Source organism: Polypterus senegalus, chromosome 9, assembly GCF_016835505.1.
Source record: "Polypterus senegalus isolate Bchr_013 chromosome 9, ASM1683550v1, whole genome shotgun sequence".
In the NCBI taxonomy this organism is placed as follows: Eukaryota; Metazoa; Chordata; class Cladistia; order Polypteriformes; family Polypteridae; genus Polypterus; species Polypterus senegalus.
This window is the reverse complement of record NC_053162.1, coordinates 75,244,196-75,257,520: the sequence shown is the minus strand read 5'-3', so window position 1 is coordinate 75,257,520 and position 13,325 is coordinate 75,244,196. Positions and strand designations below refer to the sequence as shown.

The window sequence follows — 13,325 nt, the reverse complement described above, 5'->3', positions numbered from 1 at the left end:
TGAGAATATTCCTCATCCATTCAGAATCAGTAATACATTTGCTCTGTGAACTAAGAGAGTCGGCGTCATCATGCACTATTGATAAATACAGTTGTGTGTCATCGGCATAGTTGTAGAAGCTTATGTTATGCCTTGAAATAATCTGACCTAATGGAAGTATTTAGATTGAAAAGAGCACTTGACCCAAGATAGATCCTTGTGGAACACCATATAGAATATCATGTGTCTTGTTATATATAAACGTCTACACGTGGAAATGTGTGTGTCTGTCTGTCCGGCCCAGAAGTGAGAGGTGGAGTCAGGTTAAGGGCGAGGCCAGCACGTCGGCAAAACAAAATGTCCAAAGAAAGAGTCACTTGTTTAGCCGCCAATACAGAAGCAAGTTGAGCACATTAGCAAAATGGTATCCCTTTTACTTTTCCTCCTGCCTCTAATGCACAAGCGATGCGAGCACGTCAGCAAAACGAAACCTCCTATTAGAGAGATGGCCAGAGTAGTTCCTTTCAACTAACTGACATCTCTACATTTCAGTTTTTTTTCTGACGATATCGGTAGTTTCTAGGGCCCCGTGCTTTTTACAGCACGGGCTCAAACAGGTAGTTGAAGTATAATTGCAACAACTAACAAAGAATTTTCTGCTTGTTAAGCCAGAGAGGCCCACCCACTGATTAAGGCGATTTATAAGAATATTGTGATCAATGGCGTCAAATACTGCACTCAGATCTGAACGGATGAGAATAGATAAACGGCCTCTATTTGGATTAACCCGCAAGTCATTTACTACTTTAACAAGTGCAGTTTCTGTAGTATGATTTGTTCTAAAGCCTGACTGAGACTTGTCAAGAATAGAATGTTTTTTCAAGTGATCACCTAGCTGTGTAAGGGTTTTACTTAAAGGCAAGTTAGAAATAGGTCTAAAATTGTCAAAAACCGAGGAGTCGAGATTATTTTTTCTTGGGCAGTCTTAAGTCTGGGAAGAACCCCATATCTAATGATGATTTTACTATGTCAAGCACACTATCAATTAGAACACCGGATATTTGGAAAAAACTTGTTGGTATTGGGTCAAGAACGCAGGTGTAGGTTCTCAGTTGAGAAATTATTCTATATAGATCTATTCTGGTGAATGAATTTAATTAGCTTAAAATGGAATACAGTCGATTCCTGTTAATCGGACCACATCGGGACGCGATCATTTTGGTCCTAATAACTGGCTGGTCCTCTTACTTGAACATGCCCTATACATGTGCAACCAAGACAGGACGTGCTATAAGTAACATATTAAAATGTCATTATGACTTTTCTTGTGCTGCACATGAATATGGCGAACGTACAAACAAGAACTATGTACATGTACGGTTGCTTACAACTTTGTTTATTTAAAAAGAAATCTACAAATTCTTCTACATTACACTCAGCATGCGAAGCATAATAAAAAAAAGGTTACATTATCAAATTCCAGTCAACGTTTGAAGAACTTGTCTAGTGTGATCTGACGCATTCTGTTGACGCACTGCACTTGAACAAAATCACCACAAACATCTAACGCATCAATGGGACTGCTTTCATTTCCCTCCTGCATGAAATAGCGGCGCAAAGTTTCAATGCATTTCCTGGCATCCTGTGTTGTCACTTGCACTAACACATTAGGGTCATCATCATCATTTTCCTGGTCTTCCACTTTACGCTTACATCCGCTTTCTGTGGGTGACTTGTGGCTTCTTTTTCTTATTCTCTGTCACGTTCTTTGCTCTGATTTAAAAGGAATTTTGGACCAAATAAGTGAACAATATTAGGCTTATGTAATATGATCTGTTTCAGTTCTTTAGGATTCGGTCCGAATAAGCAGCTGGTCCGAATAACCGGTAGTCCAATTAACTGGAATCGACTGGACTGGACTGAACTGTACTGGGATTTAATAGAATTGGTATTGGGGATGTACTATATTATTTCTAAAATCATTAATTTTGTGATTTTAAAAAGTAAAGCAAAAGCCTCAAGTTTTACTAGAAGTTTTTTGGAGGCATTCTGTAGAGTGACCTGGATTTAACAAGCAATAGTAAAGAATAAGACTCTTGGATTACTAGCATTGTTGTTTATAATTTTAGGAAAATAGCACTGCTTCTGGGAATGGACTATGTTGTTGTATTCTATTATTTTAGCCTTCAGTATTTCATAGTGGACATTCAATTAGGTTTTCTCCATTTATATTTTCTTTAAATCAGATACTCTTTGGGTCTTCCATTGTGTAACGGTGCTGGAGGATTTTACTTAGCATTAAAATTTTCCACCTCACTAATTACATTATCACTCTTGTAGTAAGCACTACAAAAGGAATGGTTGTTTAAAATGTTAGTGAATTTTAAAGCTGCAGATGAATCAAAGAAGCAATACAAAATTCAACAATTCAAAAAATAACTTCCATCTATGCACCCGTACTTTCCTACCTACCACATACTACAAAAGAGCCTTTTACTTTGCCTACTCCTATTGCTATATATGAGCCAATTTCCCATACAAGCATTATGAATTTTTAAGGTCATTGAACTCACTGGTTTGAGGTGGCTTTAAACCTCTTAACAAGGTCACCTTATGCCAGTTAGATAATTGACTTTTGTGGCCATAGATGGCCCTTCTTTTTCCACAGAAACATGGGGATAGAAGTTCCTTAATGGCTAGTGCTATTTCTGTAGCTTTGAAGGCTCTGTACCTGTAAAGGATCAGGGTCCTCATGCATAACGCCGTCCGAAGAATTCACACTATAACATGGTGTATGGACAAAAGCGGAAATGTGCGTATACACAAAAAAAATCCAGATGCATAAATCTGTGTGAACGCCAGCTTCCACGTTCTTCCGCTACATAAATCCTGGTCAGCGTGTAAAGTAACGCACATGCACACGCCTGCTGTCCTGCCCAGTCTCCTCCCAGAATTACGCCTCTTTGAATATGCAAATCAGTATAAATAGACCTTAAGCTCAGCGTTCTGTGAAAAGGCAATGGCAAAAGCACAGGGGAAGAATTTCAGCAAATACCAAGTGGAGGCAAGGAAAAACTTTAATATTTGTTGGTTTAAACAGTGGTATAAACAACAAAAGAAGTTGATCAAGTGACATAGAGTGTGGGAGAAACTCATAAGCTCAAGTTCAAAGTCACACAGTGCCCGAAATAAAAAAGAAGTTGTCAGATATCAGTCTTAGCCCACCGTCTGAGTGTCATATGAATGCTTATTAGGGTACCGAGGGGAAAAAAATAGGCACACAGCGGGGAAAAAGCATGAAATGTCAACTTTAATCTCTAAATTTCCACTTTAATCACGTAGTTTATTTTGTCATTTAAGTAGAACATCATAAACTTCATCCTAAAATATTTTAATTTACTAGTTTCTCAAATACCATCGTAAATAAAGTAGCACGTTAAATGTTTTATATTTGATCTTCTATGTGCTCTGTGTGTGAATCACTATGTGCTTCTTAAACGGGCTTTCTCTTACTCCAACAGGACACAGAATCCATTACATTCGTGATATTACAGCTCTCTGAATAATTAAAATACTGAGATGTATACTTGATATTTTCATGATGATAGCAGTTAAAGCATGTTATTAAACATGGGAACACGGTGGCATAGAGATTGTTAATGCCTCATGCAAGATGCTTGCTGCGCCGTGCGTGACCATCGATGAAATAATTTATTGCAGCAGTACGGTCTCTTTCAAATGTACTAACCTCCAATTTCTGTCCTTTTTCTTTCTCCAAGTAACCAATCGCCACACAATCCGCCGTGTAATAGACATTAAGCCATCTGTAACCTTAGAATGCAGATTCTTCAAAACTTTTAAGGAACATTGAAATCTCTTCGTAGTACATATTTAATTATTCCATCCATCTATCCTTGCCTTGTTGCGCCAGCCCCAGCAAGAATACAGTGTGAGGCAGGAACAATCAGTGAATGGAGCGCCAGCTCCTTGCTACTGCTGTGGCACCGTGTCCTTACATGTTTAATTATTAACAATATAGATTATTTAAATGAAGTTAAAGTTTTATCCATATAATAAACATATTTTGCTGCATTTCATCTTAAAAATATTGTCATCATATATAAATACGCGCTTTATAAAGTGGCTCAGGTTGTGCAATATTATAACTGTATCGCACGTTTACAGTGAGGTAATTGTACTTATAAGTACAAAGCATTCTACAAGGAGCAATTGATGGACTGATTGAGTGTGTTTATAGTTCTTGGGATGAAACTGTTTCTGAACCGTGAGGAAAGGCTCTGAAGCTTTTGCTGTTTAAGAGCAGTTCAATAGACAGCATGGCTGAGGCAGCGTGTGCTAGATGCTGTATACCGATAATTCTCTTTCCAGTCAGCTGCTGTAGAGCTGGGTTTTCCCCAGTCAGATACAGTGATATAAGTACTCCGAGTGGTGCTGTGGCAACCCCTAACGGGAGCAGCTGAAAGAAGAAGAAAAAGGTGCAGTGAGAGTAACAACGCTAAAGCAGCTATGGTATTTAGAATAGTTTCACCATTCTGTGGACCATTATATTGTTACAGGTTAATTACAATCAGATGCGTTAAACTAATAAGCAGTATGCAGTTAATTTCAGTGTATTTATAAAGCCGCGTCGGGGATGTGGATCTAAAAAAGAAAGGGAAACCACACTGAAACAGTAGCACTGCTTTGATGCTGGGTGCCGCCAGTTTGCAAAACCGAGCAGAAAACTTGCGTACACCAGGGTTGGATCTACCGTGAAAATGTGCGTGGCTTACTGCCAAGTATAGGTTTTGTACATTGCGATTTGAATGTGGAAATGTTTGTATGCAACATTTTTGTGCGTACGCACCGTTTATGCATGAAGCCCCAGGTCTTTTAGGCAGTGTCTGGGCTACCGTGCTTTAAAGGCCAACACATTCCCAGTTTCATTTAGAACTGGCTGGTAAGTTGTAACTTAGCTCCTGCTAGTTTTTACGTTTGTAATGCTGACTTGGTTTCACATATCTGAATGTAAAACCCATTTGCAGCTCTATCTCCAAGTATTATTCCCTCTTGCCAACCCATCTTCTCTCTCTCTCTCTCTCTCTCTTTCTCTGGGGGATCAGGGATCCCTGGTACCTGCTTGGACACCTTCTTACTAGTATCATGAGAGAACATTATATCTTTTTATCTTTTTTAACCCACCTACATCTCTTTTCGGTCCAGTGGCAGTTACAACCTCCTCTACTAGAAGGTTGACTTATATTTCCATCAGCAGTGAAGGTTTTTTATATGTCTTAGGGGTTCTGTCCCTGTTGGGATGGTAGTGGTTAATCAGATTGGTAAGGAAATTTTTGTGTGTTTCTCAATTAAAGGTTAATTTTTTTTTTAATTCATAAATGTTATTTTTATAACCGTACATCATGACAAGTTTTGACAGAATAAACAACCATGTTTACCCACAGGCAATCTTGTTTCCTAACATTTAATTGTGTTATAAACGCTATAATTTTTGGCAAAATGTTGAAATGAGACAATGAATGAATGAAGTCCTGTAGCGTTGCCACATAGTGGGATTTCATTTTCTATGGTATGTCCTGTTTGGTTGTTAAATGTTAGTTACAGCACTGGTCATACTGATTCCTGGTTTGTAGATATGGGGTCTGTATCTTTAAATGTTTGCATAGATGCAGAGGGGCTTGTGGGATTTGCTTTTTGTAATTGTAGATACTGTACAAATAAAACTGAAAGAGAAGGATGTGGCAGGACTTTTTGACTTCATTATCAGCATTTCAACTGGATGTTCATGGCGGAGTAGGACTTTGCCTGACCATCGATTGCAGGGATGCCAGTGGGTAGCTTTTCTCTTAATCCTGTCTGCAGTTGCTCTTTGTGAAAAGGCATGCCTTAGAAGATTCACCTTCTTTACTCTTTTGGTAGGACTGTGTTCTTTATCCATTTTTCTGACAAGCAGTTTAGTAAACGAGATTATTCTACCACATCTTGTCTTCGGTTTACAGTCGTTTGCACTTCAGGATCCACACTCATCATTTAGTAAATATTGTCAGGGGTTTATCTGTGGCGTTTTTTTTGTATTTTTCTCATTGTCTTTCTTTGCTGTGTTTGTAAATAGTTAAATTTTTTAGTTTATAGTAAATATTTTTTGCTGAATATATTCTATTTGGACATTTTTCTGGTATGTATTGTTAATATTCTGGTGTTCAGGTGGAAATACTGTAGGGCTTTGGCGTTCGCCCTAATTCCATCCAGTGGCTTCATCGCTATACAAGACTTTTGGCAATCTCTGCACCCTCCAGAACTCGGGGTTTGCTACAGTGAAGGGGTTTGTTTATTTATATATATATATATATATATATATATAAATTTTCAATCCCAAAGCATTTGTTCCAGTTCAAATGATGAGTGCTTTTACATTATGAAATTCCGTAATTTAAACCTGTATACATTTTTCGAATATCTAATTGTAGATGTTATTGGGGAGCATTTTTAGATAATATATATATATATATATATAATTCACCAAGGTAAGACAACCATGGAAAGAACGCCGGAAGGGAAGTGGAATCACTAAGCCGCCGACAAGTAAGACACCTATGGCACACGCAAGAAGGGGCCACGCCGGAGGTGAATCGCCATATGCAGCGTGTAAAACGGTTTGCGAGGTGTATCCCACGGGATCCTTAAAACAATCCTTTACAATTGAGGTTAAAACACAATGAAGTAAGCAGTCTTTAAAAACCGAGTTTTCGGTTACGACGCATGACCACGTGCACCATAGCAAACTGTTTTACACGATACATACAGTAATTCGGATCCGCGACAAACATGCGTTTTCTTAGATGCTCCTGCAGGAACACGGAAAGTCTACGTGAGTCACAGGTGCATCTGGACTGTGCAAAGACGACAACGACTCAAGTGACGAGTTGGAGGTGGGCACATGAGTAAGGTGACCAGAATTTTTTGGGCCAATCCGGGGACATGGTGGGGGGCTAGAGAAGCGTAGACTACTCCCCTCGTGTTACGTGATTTTAAGTTCTCCGATGGAAAACTTTGAGTCTCACATGCTGCAGATCACAACAGAAGCATCCGGGGTCGGATGCAAATACGAAAATTCACGCTGAAGTCCATCATTGAACTGACACTTTCTTTTAGCACTCATGTTGAATCACAGGGATCACCGTGCCAAAATGCAGAAACAGGTGGAAGAAAAGAGCCACCATGCTGCTCTCACATTCAGAAGCAAGCCACGTGCAGAGGTGGAACACAGAGTGCCTCTTTTAGAATTTACAGATCACGAGTAGGGACTCAACACTACAGAGTACAAAGCGAAAGCTTATCACGTAATTTCTCGCCAAAGTTGCAGGATGCGGTAAAGCATAACCTCCGTCAAAACACCGTGCATGCGCGCTGAGTTCAAATTATCGTGGTGATAAGATACATTCAAAAAAGTGAACCAGCTGAAACCGGGGACGAAATCTTAAAACGGGGACATGTTTCTGAGTGGGGACAGTTGTCCAAAAAAGGGGACTGTCCCCGGAAAATGGGGACGGATGGTCACCTTAACATGAGCGATGGCAGTCCGCCAGTTTTCAGTCACGGACGATTGTGTGTTGGTACACTACGTGCATTGTTACAATGTTGTTTTTCTTGCTGATTTATTACATTACCGATTTTTCAAATGTTAATTTTCTCCCTGTGCTTAAAAATCATTAAAAAAACGGCCTGATTATGCGGCGTATGGTACGCCACGGGTTGGCTAGTAACAAGATAATGCTCATCAAGAGATTTCCTATCTAAATTGGTAGTAGGTTTGCATTGAAAATGTAAGCTAAATTTATTTAAAATTAGGTAGACTGTTTTATTATCACTTCAAAAAATTTGTATAGATATAAAACTTTCTTGTATAGATATAAGAATTGAAGCAAAAGAGAAGAAATATCATCCATTTCTTATTCAGAATGTGCACCTGGTATGTAATAACATTAAATTCTAACAGTACTCTATAAAAATCTGATATACAAATTGCTACATTAACCAGCAAAGAGAAGAATCCAGTGAAAATTCAGTTCTTCATCTTTCAAACAGCTGAAAAGCAATGTAGATCTATAAAGGCAAGTAAGCAAATGATCTATCACCACCCCAGATCTCAAAATGTGAAGCTGGTGCAATTAGTTTTGCTTTAACTGCCTTAGACAGTTGCTTGGTTTTTGTGGTTTGTTTAAAATAAAGTTGTACCATATTTCCCAGCACATTTATATATTGGTGCATTTTGGCATTTTTTACATTCCATATCTCTCTCTCTCTCTCTCTCTCTCTCTGGGCTGCAAGCTGATCAGTTTGTCTCTTTGTCTGGCTTCTCTCAGACACTGCGTCATCTCCTGCCTACAGACACACAGACTCAAAGAGATATCATCAGAGACCAGACGGGGGGAGGTGGGGATGGGATGAGACAGATGTACAGACAGAATGGATTGCTGGGGGATGGGCAGCTTCTTAGCAGTCACAGTTTCTGTTGTTGAACAAGTGCTTAGTTTATTGTAATGTTATTGTTAGTTTGACTGATAAGTTATTTTTTTTTTATTTAAAGCAATCCAAAATATATTTAAGCTACAGCAAGGTTTATTTATAGAAATAAACAAGAATGGACAACTTCCAGCATTCTTCATGTTGTTATTAAATTTGCAGTGTAAAATAAATTTTGAGGTATTACAGCAATTTTATCATTTGTTTTATTTATCATTTATTTATCATTGGTCTTGTCATGATCCCTATAATGTGATTTGTGGTCGTTATTTTCAAAGCTGACAAATCAAAGGATACATGTTTATGAGAGCATTTTAATATATTAAGGAATGTTTAACTACAATCTGTTTGCTTACAGTTTGACTTAGCTTTCTTTACATACAACGAATCAAACATTTATTATTGGCAGCACATTATAACTTTTAAAGATGCAATTAAAAATATTTTGAGTGTTCATTGTAAAAATCTGTTATGAAATCCTCACAAAACTATTCTGCAGAGTATGTGTTTTCTTATTGCTTTATAAAGAAAATGTGTAGGTTTGTGCTTGTTTGGCTCTTGGAATATAAGCAGACCACTTTTAGAATATCTAAGGTTGCAATGTAAGTAAACTGGCACTCCAATATTTATAAAAGATTATTTAAGACTTAAATGACACAGGTATCCAATATAATGATGGTAATATAGTGACATTGCTCACATTTTCTTTTTCTGGCTGAGATTATTGCTGCTGTATTCTGAAGTAACTGCAGCTAATTCAAGGCTTTCTTAGGTGTTCCAGTTAATGTCTATTACAGTAGTCTAGTCATGTTAAAACAAAAATATAAATTTAATTATTCAACATCTTTGCAATGTTATAAGAGGCTACTAGTGTTTTCTTAGATGGAAAATGCAGTGCTAGAAATCTTGTTAAAATTAGATTTAATGTTTAGGTCAAAGTGAATAATTCCACCAAAATTCTTTACCTCCACCTTGGTATTTTATACTAAGGGATTAAGTTTATTTCTAATACCCTAATTATTTCCATTTTTACCAACAACTAAGATTTCATTTTTTTTCCTTATTTATCTTGAGGAAACGATCACTTCTCCAATCAGAAATGCAAGTAATGTATTGGATCAGGTTGTGTGCCATCTGCATAGCTGTGGTTGTTTACCTTGTGTTTTGAGGTAATCTGGCCTAATGGAAGCATGTAGAATTAAAATAACGGTATGCCCATAATAGATTCCTGTGGTACACTGTATACAATATCATGTGTCCCTGAATTACAATCACCTGTGCTAACAAAGACTTTTCATCTTGTTAAATAGGACTGAAACCAATTTAAGACGCTGCCAGAAAGACCCACCTATTGACTAAGGCAATTTATAAGAATGTTGAGGTCTATGGAGTCAAAGAATGTGCTTAGGTCTATAAGAACAGGCACATATATGTGGCCTGTATCTGGATTAACCAATAAGGCTTGCTTACTTTGTTTCTGTATTATGATTTGTTCTGTTCTGTTAATGGTCATTTAATAGTCATGTAATTGTTGAAAAACTGCTTTTTCTAGAATGTTATTTTAAAAACTATACTTTTCTTCTTGAACTCTGAGCTGTACCTAATGAATGTCAGACATTGTGAATTCTATACACTATTTTAAAAGTCAGTCTTTCTCATTTTGAATGTAACACTTTTAATAATAAAGATACTACAGATTATGTCCAATTCTTTTTTTTAAGCTGAGGCATGGAAAACCTGTTTATTTATAACTTTGATTAAGCAAAACATGCATGATGTGTTGATTTCTCCATAAATATAAATTGCACTGTAATATACAAAACAATAATGCTGCTTCTGATTTTGGGCTACATCAGCTTACAATATTGGCAGCAGTAGCAAGGAAAACCTGTAACTGTTGACAAAGGATTTTAACATCTAATCTGTTATCTTGACCCAGAGTGTCGCCAACTGTATAGGGAAAACCATTTTTTGACAAGATTCAAGTGAAGAAAACCCAGCTAACCAAATCCAGTAAGCTTGTTTTTACAACTGACTTGTAGACCTTACTAACCACAAGTGATGTCACAAGTACATACTACACAAAAGACCAAAAGGTAAAATTGGTGCTACTGTACACACAAAATCTTCTAGACAAACATACTGTATGTCCAACACCTCTTGCTGAGGAACTAACTTGTGTAGATATCACGAAAGTGGTTACATGTTTTCATGATAGTGTAGGAAACATTGTGGCTAACAATTCATTCATGATTGCAAACTAAGCATGGTTATCATGTGTCACTCATACACTACAAGAAGTAGTAAATAACAGATTTACCAGGCTTGCTACAAAAGACTCATAATTAATTCAGGATCCTAATTTAGAATATAGGAGCATGCTAAATAAGCTCATCTAATTTCTGCATGTTGCTGCATTAGCAATTTGTTTTCACAGGAGTACTTGTCATTTCTACTCTTTTTTCATTTTGCATGTGTACTCTGTGGTTTTTCTACTTTTTAAGATATTTTAGTTTTTCATTGTGTGTGTGTTTCAGTTAGTTTTAGTTTATCTGCAATAAACTTTTAGTTTTTCTCACGTTACCAGTTTTCCTAAGAGAGAGTAGGGCTTTATGTGTTCCCACTTTTGTCTTTCTCTGACCCACTACATACCTAATCTTGATGGAGTGCCTGCTCCTTACCTGGCTGTTAATGAAATTTCCATTTGAAGATTCTGTATGATATTGTTGTCTCCAAGACAACCGCAGCTCACTAAAGAGATTTTGATTTTATATCAGAGTTTTCCATCTCCAAGTCTGAAGTAACTTAAAAGGTTAGTGGGCTCAGTTTACCCAGGTGGATCACTTTTTGTCTGGCCTCTAACCCTCAACCTATCATTGGACCTGCCAGGTGTAAACATTAGTAATAAACTGGATTTAAATTAAATGTATACGAGTAATGTCTGTTTTGGCTAATAGGATTGACTGCATGATAAACGTCTTGCAAAATAAGGCAGTTTTTTGTGTTCCACCAATAAGCTTATGCAGCCCTTTCCAAATGTTACCTTAGACCTGCAGTAACACACACTAACACAGATAAATTTGAAAGCACATCTTTTACCTTCCATCTACATTGAAATGGTAATTTTCACCAAAAAAGAATCACTTTGATAATGGTTTCCAGAGTGTGTAAGATTTGAATTGAAGTGTGAACTGGGAAATGGAGCTTTTTTTTTTTAAAAAAAAATGATGTACGATTATCATATGATCAGACACTAATTTCAGCTTTGTCCCCTGTATTCTCTTTTCTGTATTAGTTGACAGGTACTGTGACTTAAAACACTCAAGAGGTTTTCTAAAGCTGACAAGTACTGCAAATTGAAATACTCTAAAGCTTTGGTACCCTGATAATCATGTACAGACTTTAAAAGAAGTTATACTTCATTTGTCCACACAAAGAAGTCAATTTTTATTTCAGTGTAAATGGAAATTTGGTGATGAGATCAAAAGTTCACTATCCAAGTTAGCTTTAGGTTCTGATTCTGTGATATTCATAATGTTGATTTTTAGCTTTAGGTGTCAGTGAAAATTTTGAGATTAATTTTGACCTTTTAAAATGGCAATTTCCGTCAGAATTTTATACATTTTTTTAATGTTGTGTAGAGCTACATCCCAGCAAAAAGAGTAAGTTTTAGAACAAGTGGGTTATGAGATAACCATGCCAAATAACAAGGCCTATCTTCTTCAAACAATTTGTATTGTTTGCCTTGTTACAGGCTGTAGGCCTATTGTATTTGGTCCAGTACTTCTCCTTATCCTTCAAAAATAGTTTGACCTATATCCAATTATAAATGCCATAGAAATTGTTTTATTTAACCTAGATATTTACAGTCTGCCTGTCATGGGAAAAGGCCTTTTGATTTGCAATATATGTACAAGTATCCATCCATCCTCTTCCACTTATCCAAGATTGGGTCACTGAGGCAGCTTCCCTCTACCTGGCCACTTCTACTAGCTCTTCTGGGGGAATTCCGAGGTATTCCCAGGCCAGCCGAGTCCCTTCAGCGTGTCCTGGGTCTTCCCCGGGGCCTCCTTCTGGTTAGACGTGACCAGGGAGGCATCCTGATCAGATGCCCAAGCCACCTCATCTGACTCCTCTCGATGCGGAGAAGCAGTGGCTCAACTCTGAGCTCCTCCCAGATGACCGGGTTTTTCACCCTATCTTTAAGGGAAAGCCCAGACACGCTGCGGAGGAAACTCATTTCAGCCGCTTGTATTCTCGATCTCGTTCTTTCGGTCACTACCCATAGCTCATGACCATAGGTGAGGGTTGGAACGTAGATCGACTGGTAAATTGAGAGCTTTGCCTTTCAGCTCGGCTCCTTTTTCACTACGACAGACCGATGCAGAACCTGCATCACTGTGGACGCCTCACCGGATCTGCCTGTCGATCTCCCTTTCTATTCATTCCTCATCCCGAGATACTTTAACTCCTTCACTTGAGGCAGGATCTCGCTTCCAAAGCTGAGAGGGCACTCCACCCTTTTCTGGCTAAGAACTTGGATTTGGAGGTGCTGATTCCCATCCCAACCGCTTCACACTCGGCTGCAAACTGATCTAGAGAGAGCTGAAGATCACGGCCTGATGAAGCAAACAGGACAACATCATCTGCAAAAAGCAGTGACCAAATCCTGAGCCCACCAAACCCAAACCCGCTCAATGCCCTGGCTGCACCTAGAAATTCTGTCCATTAAATTTATGAACAGAATCGGTGACAAAGGGCAGCCCTGACAGAGTCCAACTCTCACAGGAAATGGGTTCAACTTA

At 38.0% G+C, this 13,325-nt stretch overlaps 1 protein-coding gene across 7 annotated transcripts in view; it reads left to right on the top strand.

The window, feature by feature from the left end:
* The window catches only part of LOC120535446 (zinc finger protein 821), a 132,787-nt gene that overhangs the window by 61,396 nt on the left and 58,066 nt on the right, over positions 1–13,325 (top strand). The window contains exon 1 of one of the 7 annotated variants that reach the window (XM_039763314.1): positions 10,510–10,533. The exons of the other annotated variants lie outside the window; for them this stretch is intronic. The gene's annotated coding sequence lies outside the window, so the exon portion shown is untranslated. Of the gene's footprint in view, positions 1–10,509; positions 10,534–13,325 lie in introns of those variants that run through there. 7 annotated transcript variants of the gene reach the window in all.